Source organism: Aphis gossypii, chromosome 1 (assembly GCF_020184175.1).
Source record: "Aphis gossypii isolate Hap1 chromosome 1, ASM2018417v2, whole genome shotgun sequence".
Classification (NCBI taxonomy): domain Eukaryota; kingdom Metazoa; phylum Arthropoda; class Insecta; order Hemiptera; family Aphididae; genus Aphis; species Aphis gossypii.
This window is the reverse complement of record NC_065530.1, coordinates 78,257,233-78,267,036: the sequence shown is the minus strand read 5'-3', so window position 1 is coordinate 78,267,036 and position 9,804 is coordinate 78,257,233.

The following is a 9,804-nucleotide window of genomic DNA, read 5'->3' as shown; positions in this document are numbered from 1 at the left end:
TTGACTTAATACGTTTTAGATTCTAAGCGGAACGATAAATGTATTGGTTTTAAAATGTGTGTTTATATTTATTTTTTTACGTCTGATGATACTTCTTCATATTATATGGTAGAAAAAATATTCTAATCTACATTTTAATGTCAAAGTTTTTATATAGTTATAAATATGATCTGTGCTGTACTTGATAAGTAGGTGTGTGTGTGTGTGTGTGAGGGGGGGAGCGGAGTTAAAAGAGAATTATAAAAACGCTATAATTTTCGTAAACACCAATTTTTATATTATACAGCAGATCAATTTCCTCAGTTATTTAATTGGTTGTAGGAATAATATTATGGTTGTTTTTGAAATGTATAGGTGTTTCTACGATATCGAACAAGAAAAGTGGGTTGATATCATTTTCACGTGTGCCCAAGCGAGACAATAAAAAGTATAGTAATATCATCTAGATTATTTGTTAAATACTTAAATATTTCAATTTAATTATTAATGTTTATTTTATGCAACAAAGAAAAATCTATTTATCTTACCACTTATGTTATAAAAAACTTGTATACCATAAAATTATTAATGCATATTAAATCTAATTGTCAATGTAAGATTTTTGTTTAAAATCGAAAACACATCTTTTTAATACATGGAAATAAAGCTAGGTATAAATGTGAGTGATAAGGGGGTTAACATTTAAAAATAAATTAATGTTACTACCATTTTATGTATTTATATTGTTTTAAATGTTTTAATATAACAAAAACCATTGATATTTCAGATATTTCTAATAAAAACGAATACACTTATTTTTTTTTCATTATAATATTAGTCTTTTATAAATTTGTATTATCAGAAATAATAACTTATAAAGTATTAAAAATATCATAAAAATACAATTTATCAAATTAATAATCTGATAGGCTTACCATGTGTATAGTATGTAATGTGTAGTAATATGTATACATTATAGCTAAACAGTTGCAATATTACAATATTAATATTTTAAATAAAATATATGAGTATCAAACACCTTACAACGATTAAATTAGTTGAGATAGTTGAATTTTATTTTATTGAAAACATATGTGAAGTACTGATGTGTCATAAATCATAATCTCAATGATTTATTTTAATTATTTATTTACAAAATACATGTTTAAACTATTAAAATCTATACATCAACGCACAATAAAGATATTATAACAAAAAGAAGTGAAATACATAAATAAAGTATAAACACAATAACATAATATGAACAAGTTTAAAAAAGAAGCAATCACTCACTGCAGATGACATTTGAACGTGTCTAAACAATCAAATCATTTATTTTATTTTATAATTATTCGAACTTTTTTTTTAAATATTTGTAATTTATTACCTTATTTAACTGCTAATTTAATATATCGTGAAACAGTATCGCCTAAAAGTGATTAGATTGGGGGTAGGTACGTAGTTAATACGTTTTAAAATCGTTTGTAAAACATTTTTTTCCCTCTGGTTTTTCATGCACAGATTAATAATATACAATATACATAGATAGATATTAAATATAGTAATGTCATTATAATTGATACGTTAGGATGAGGTGCATAGGACATGTCTTTTAAATATTATTTATTTTTTCTATAGTTCCATTTACGACGATATTAGTATAATAAAGTAAAGCACGGACAATTGAAAATACAGTAGCAATAATAATATGTAATTATTATAATATATGTAATGAGTTTAGTTATGTATATTACATTTATTTTAAATTATGAAGTAGTTAGTAGGTATAGAGAAACGAGTATACATTTAATATAATACGATCGGATTTCTATTGTAAGCGCCCATCGCCTTCATTAGCGTTTGTTTAATTTGGTTTTTATTAACATTTTTTTTTCTCATTTCTGTTTATACGATAACGACGCCTATTATTGTATCGTTAAAAAAAACCGCGTTCCCTCCGGTTTTCGTATATTTATATATATTCGACAGAGCAACTACGGCACAAACACGTTTTTTTTTTACCGTATTCGTTTTTTTTTTCGTTTAATTCCTGTTTGTATATTTAGTTTTTTTTTCACCGACAACGCACACGGTGATTTAATAATAATATTATATTATTATAATCTTATTTCACACATACATTATTGTACTGGGTATATTATTATTTTTGTTTTATACTGTACGCGCGCGCGATGAACTGCAAACAACGCAATTATACCGAGATAAAATACATATTATTGATACCTATACCATCTTAAAATGACGGTCATGTTGGAGAACATAAAAACATATTTACAAGTACCTACACATTATAAAATAAAAAAAATAGGCCTTGCGGTAATAGCAGGATTACGAAATCAAATCAAATGAACAACCGTACGGTTTTCTAAATTATTATTGTTACATTTTGTATTCTCTTTTAGACATCCTCCAACAGATCGTCACCGTTTCCGTGTGTAAAAAAATCTCCCGCTGTCATCGCCCGGGCGTGTTATTAATCTAAAACCCAACCAACTGAGATATTTGTATAGGACACGTTTAAACTTGTCCGTTTCTGTCGCAATGACCTATATTGTAAAGGTCGGATCTACGGGAAAATAAAACAAAAATCAAAACGAAACTGAAGTTCAATTTTGGGACCATTTTCTATACGATAAATTACAGTATAATTTTGAATTTTTTCCAATACGTACGTATGTTATTAATACTATAAATTTGTATTTTTTGTGTGTAGGACCGTGTACAGGTGTATACAGTTTAGCAGGTTAAATATAATATTTATAAATAAATATTAACAATATTTTACCCATCACGGTTGTACACTCGGATATTATAACTAATGATCGCATTTAAGTTTTATTTTAATTTAATGTGCTGGTAGGTTATATCAGTATTATAGCAACGACACGATTCGTCTTGGATTTTCGTAACATTAAAACATAAATTTAACAATCAATAATAAATAATAAATATATATTTTTTTTATAGTTGCGGTTTTTTACAATGTCCCCTGCAGGCGTACCCAGCACGTATACCGAAACTCCGTGTCTGGGATTTATAATGTATACAGGTTGCTGCACGCCGCAGAAGTTCGCCCCACTGTTTATGACTTAATTATTGTTTCGTTAAAATGCAATCCCGGAGAAAAAAAATGTTCTACATATATGTATATACACAATATTATTATTATATTCTAAAACCGGAGAAGACCGTCGTGCCGCTTTGGGACTTGTTCAAAACGGTCGTTTCGGAACGAATCGAAATGTTTAATACGATGTGCATATACATACTTAATAACGTCTGAGCACCATACATCGTAAACAACACAATATTTTTTTTCTCGAAATAGAAGTGCAGCAGTATAGAGTAGAGTGTTATATAGCAGGTATACGATGAGCTCGCCGTATGCATATTATTAAACACATTATATACATCATAGCAGCAACGATATAATAAACAACACGCGCGCCGCGTTATAACCAGTGAAGGAGTAGGTTACCAATAATATATTATAGGTATCACGTGTGTGTGTGTGTATAAAAGTCAAAATTGTGTTTAAAAAAAAAAAAACAAAAAAAAAACCGGCGTATAAAAATATATAAAAAAAATCAACCATTTGTGGTGTCTCCTGCAGTATTGTACTGAAGTCGTGTGTTTCAAGACAGTATCCAAAAATTAAACGATTACGCGGCTCATTTAATGTGTTATTGGTTGTTTCAATGGGCTTCTAATGTCTTTTTATTATAAAACCAACATTAGTCGACGCACACCACGGGTCGGTTTATAACTCAAGCACGTCGTTACTCATTTTTCATGTTCCTCGTCGTCGTCCGTGCGACGCACACAAATCTGTCGTGACCCTCGTAAATTTTGGACGATACCGTTTTATACTTTTATGGACTTGATAAAAAATATATTAAATGTACTACGACCTAAATAAAAAGAGAAAAATAAAACGTGCACTGTGGTTAATGGCAATAGTTAAACAATATTCAAATTATTTTACGTCGGTTAGGTTGTCTACGCAGTAAATTATTATTTATACGCGTACTATCTATACGCGGGGGTCGTAGGTGTTTTTTTTTTATATTATACAGATTTCGCGTATATACGAATTTTATTGAACATCGTACTTGTAGCGCGCTCTAGTGCATTGAACACGTTAAAGGATTGTGCCTCGCATAATGATTTGCACATTTATATGGATTATTAATTTTATTACTTAAATAATAACAATTAACTCTAACATATTGTTATCGGTGTTACCGAAAATTTCAGATATCAGTGAAGACAAATTTTATTGTCATACAAACTCGAGAACACTAAATACCTGCCGTATGGTAAAAATACTATAAATATCATAAATAATAATTTTTATTTAGGGCGGTTCATTTAATGTTCTTCGATACACTAAGCAAATCATTTAAAATCTCTAAAAATGCTGTTTGAAACGTAATAAAAAGAAAATTCCGTAAAAATTTCAAAATTCCAATTAAGAAACTTTCGTTTTACAATAAGTTTAAAAAAATTTGGCGTTGACACAAATAAGCTACAACCATGTTTTACTATAGTAATTTAATTGATTTGCTTAGAATCATACATGTTGTGATATGATTATTGATTTTAAAGTTTACACTACTATTATAACATTATAATAGCGTGAGAATAAAAATATACTCATATTGAAAAAATGCTATACATTTATAATCAAATCTGTGGGATCAAGAGAAAATTAAACGTAAAAAATTGGTAGGTAATAATACATATTAAATCTATTATTAGGCATTAAGAAGCTCTATGTTCAATGGTGTAGTATTATGTACATATGATAATATTTGTCGTGGATATATCGATGCTATTCATTATTTAAACGTGTAAGTAGATGTATTATCATATTTTTGTCGGATGATAGCTTCAGTGTATATCCAAATATTTATAATAACACAAAAAGGGAAAATATGTCTCGTACTATAATATAATGCTCGAACATGTGACTGGGGAATTATATCTCGCATGTAAGACGACGAGACTACAGGGACACGTATTATTGTTGTATACGTTTATAATGTTTGAACAGACCTTTATTTCATCGTCGGCGATAGTAAATATTATACTCAAATTATTCACTGCAGGCTTAACTGGGACCGTATGACGGCGATGGGAAACAGGGTTTTGTGGTAGCGCGTGATTGATCTTTTATACTCTTCGTCATGTGTACCTGCAGCAGTATCCTACTGCATCTATAATAATAAAACTATGTATGTATATTAGGCTGACGGTGTTCAGTATAATATAGTAGGTCATTTATTACGATAATAGAAAAAAAAAAACGATTTCTGTGTTATTTTAAAATAATATTTAACTATATTGTACTGCAGCCCTCACCTTTCCACGCATAACTTATTATTTTATTTTTAAATTTTTCTAAAAGACTTTTTTGTAATGTTCTTATTGTTGTAGGCAGTGTTTTCAGTTTTTCACACGGACTTAAGATGATGAAATAAAACGTCCAATCGCAATAGTATGTATAGACTAACGATAAACCATTAAGTACTACTTAAAAACGCACAAAGTATTCTACTTAAATCGTAATCATCTAAATTGATTTTAATATATTATAAAGAAGTTTTTAAACGTTGTTAAAAAAATATATTTAATATCATGGCATATTATTATTTGTTGGTGCAGTATTTTCGCTATTGTAATAATATTATGACGTCTTTGGCCTAGCTGGGCGTTTCGATAGTTTTCGTGTAAATCGAAAATTCTCTTTCCTTGTGCACTGTAAACAAAATATAATATTTTATTTATTGTCTATTTTAAAATATATATATTGTATAGGTACATACTAATATACAGCAATACAGTGTACCTACAGTACACATTCAATACCATTTTGAATTTAAATTATTTTCCTGGCTTAATAATTATAATATTATTTAAATATTGTTATTTAAACAATGTATACTTTGTTTTTATATAATAATAATATTATACCGTTTGATGAATTGTTTTCAATGTGCGTTTTACGTTTGATTTCCGCTTGTAGTTTACCATCACCTACCTATATTTTTAATTTTTTTTTTTACAACCGAATGCAAGTAAATCGATGTAGGTATTATGGATACTTTGGCACGGTTTCTATATTTACATCGTGTATATTGTTTATTGTATTTTATATTATTAGTTATATATTATACATTGTATATTATAATATGATGAATGTTTTTATAATATAAACAATAAATATCGTATCTTAGAAATCACTATTGAAGGCACGATTGTGAGTTGAATAAATTTATTAGGTATCTTTAAAATGTGTATACATATTCTGTATATTATTATATTGCCGTACAGTGTTGGGCGGGGATGTTTGATGTGTGTGTGTGTGTGTTTGTACGATATCACGATGGAAGAACATAAACAAAACATCGCTGTGTACGGAAAAAAATAATAATTAAATATTACCCGGCGGCGGAGCGTTCGTCTTTTCTCGTACATGACGCTAGTCGTACCTATATATACGTCTTGCGCGATGTCCGTACACGACGTCATAGCGTACAATATTATGTTATTGGGCACTAAACTCCGTGCGGTGTTAGTCGCGTGTCCGATTTTCGAGGGCATTTCGAGGAGGGCTCAACAATTGTTTAGGTGTAATAGGTATCGAGATATCGTTTTCTCGTCGTCAAAAATCTCACACGGGGTAACGGGTATATACCGCGCTGATTTGCTGTAAAATATTGACGGAAAACCGAACAATAATGCGGGAGAGGTGGATGGGCTTCTAGAAAACCTAACCCTCCCCCCCTCCCCGGGACCCAATGTGTAGCGGCCGTACTTGCTCGGACACTGTTGTAGTGTGTTGTGTGTAATAATGTCTCGCACATATTATTATACAGCAGCGATGTACGAGTGCGCGCGCGCGATAAACGCTATTAATAATGCGTCTCAAATATATTTTATAATATTACTTATATACATTTTGTCGTAGTATAAACGTTTGTATATTATAATATAATAGTATACGTCTCTGGCAGCAACAACGACATCGTCGCCACAGCGTGTCGCGCGTATACGATATTATTATTATTATAATAACGTTTTGTGTTGTTTTTTTTTTTTTTTCATTCGGCGCTGCTGCAGTCGATGAAAATCCATATATACCATAATAACATTATATTGTTGTCGTCGTCGTCGTATATATATATAAGTCGACTGTACGGTTGTCGGAATAATCGTCGTGTAGCATAGAGTATAGGTACTTACTGCTGCAGTATAATACGAGTGGTGTATAGCTATTATATGGTGTAGATGAAGTTTAGCGGTGCGGGCGGGGAGCGCACAATCTGGCCGAGACCACGTGTTCACGACGGGTCACGCGAGGTGGGACTACGGTCGTATCGGTTGGCAGGGGGGGGGAACGCGCACAAATCACCGTGGAAAGGAGAGAGATCCACAACAGTGAGAAAAGGAAAAATATACACACACACAATATATATATATACATAGTATATATAAACACACAAGTGGTTTGGTTGTACGGGATCAAGGCCACTTTTACAACCCGGCCACAACTCGATCCTAATTATACACACACACACACACACATTATGCACTACTACTACTAACTATTACTATTACTACTACTACTACTACTACTACTACTACTACTACTACTATTACTATTACTATTACTACTACGAGTATACTATATATACATGCCTCCTATCTTTCTCCGCACCACACCTCTGCCAGCACTGTCTTGTTGCTGTTGGGTTTCTTTTTTTTCTTTATATATATATATATATATATGTATAAATATGTATTTTTTTTCACTATTTTTTTTTTTTTTTTGTCTCTAATGACCCTCGTTCGTGTGGACACAAAAGAAACTTACCTAAAGACGACGGGCGAGGTAGTGGTGGTGGAACACTGCGGTGATGGCAGGAGAAAAGAGAGAGAAACGCTTACAGTGCTTACACACAACATTATACACACACACACACACATGTATATAATATACATATATGACATATAACTAAAAATATATATTATAGTATTATAGGTACACGCTGCAGCGGTGCATAATACGTACACGAGAACGCGCGCGCCAATTCGGGGTCAACAACAGTCCACTATGTATACAATATGCGCGTTGCTGCAACGTACTGTACTGTATATAATAATATTATGTACGAGGTGATTCATTTATCGTTAAACGCTAACGTAAATGTATGTTTCGTATGATTTAAAGTCAATACGACTTATATATTTTTTTTTTTTTGGTTTTAACGACAGCATGCATTTTAAATTTTATATTCCTGAGCAGAATATTATTCGGAGTGTTTAGATCTATCGAAATCGAATTCGGACAAGTACTGCTTTATCAGCTATGAGTTTTCAAGTCTAGACGAGTGTAGAGTGGATCAACTTTTTGTGGGGTACGCTTGTATCACTATACTCATCTGTTAATCTAAACTTTAAATACAAATTTGTAACTCGTATACTATTTGGTCCAAAATTTAACTAATAAGGAATTAAGAAAATATATGTTTATAAAAAAAAAAATACTATTTTCGAAATACACTATTTCCATTAATCGTATACCTGCTATTTAGTCACTATACAGGTGTATAGATCAAATTTACTATAGAGTTTTTTTTATATCGTAATAATTGTACATTACACAACACAATCGTCAGACAATATTCAACTGTAATTGATTAACGATTACATCGTTTTCCCTGTCGTACAGGATCTCATTTTCTCGTGCAGTGTTTGTCTGTTCGCGATGCGCTTGGTCAGTCCATAGGCAGGAGACATGAGTGCAGGACTATACGCACTTCCAATATTATATGCACAAGTGTGTTGTATTATTTAATAATATAACTCAAAACGGGATTTGATGAACATGTACAATTGATTTCGGTGAAATGTTATTGGTGTTGACAGATTATGTGATGGTCTGTGTACTGGCCTCTTCATTTTCCGGGCAATCGATTATAATATGATACACGTTTGATTGTTTGTGTTGCGCTTCTGTTGGGCTGATTATCGGTTGAAGGGGTCTTTTAATACTGTCCGGGCATATGTCAGTTCTGAGTGACCCGTTCTTGTCTAGATCTATATATATTATATATTATGTTATTATAACGACAACTCCAGATTCGATTTATTTTCTTTTTAATGCGCCTATACATCGTTTAAATGACTATGTTGCGATGGTACGCTAAACGATTGACATGGTGTACGATGATGGAAAATTTGAAAACTTAATGAGTTACATTACCACGGGAATGAAACGACGAGTCGATATCGCTTAAGATTATAAACCGTTAATGCGCCCAGTCAAAAATAAAACATCATCGCCACCGACTGGTGCGATGTATGTGTCATGCATATATTATTATGACGGTAGGAAACGTTCATCGGCGGTAATATGATTAATTTTATAGTAGTAGGTCTAAAAGAGAAAGTATTAGTCATCGACCATCGTATTCAATTCGAGATAGGACGGTTTATAACACCGCAGTGCAAATCGTTTTATGCGTTTACGTTTTAAACAGTAATAATATATTATATACCTATATATATTTTATGTTTTACTGTTTAACGGGTCAGCGATTATATTTGATATTCTTTATAATATATAATATAGACTCCAGACAGTTCGTCAGATTAATTTACGTTTTTCCTCGGTATTCTTCAATTCTTAAATAGGCTAAAAAAACTTAATTTTAAAATCTTATCGAATTGATCGAAAATCGGAAATCTATACAAAATGATAAGTACACTAACAATATGCAAATTAGTGGCAAAATA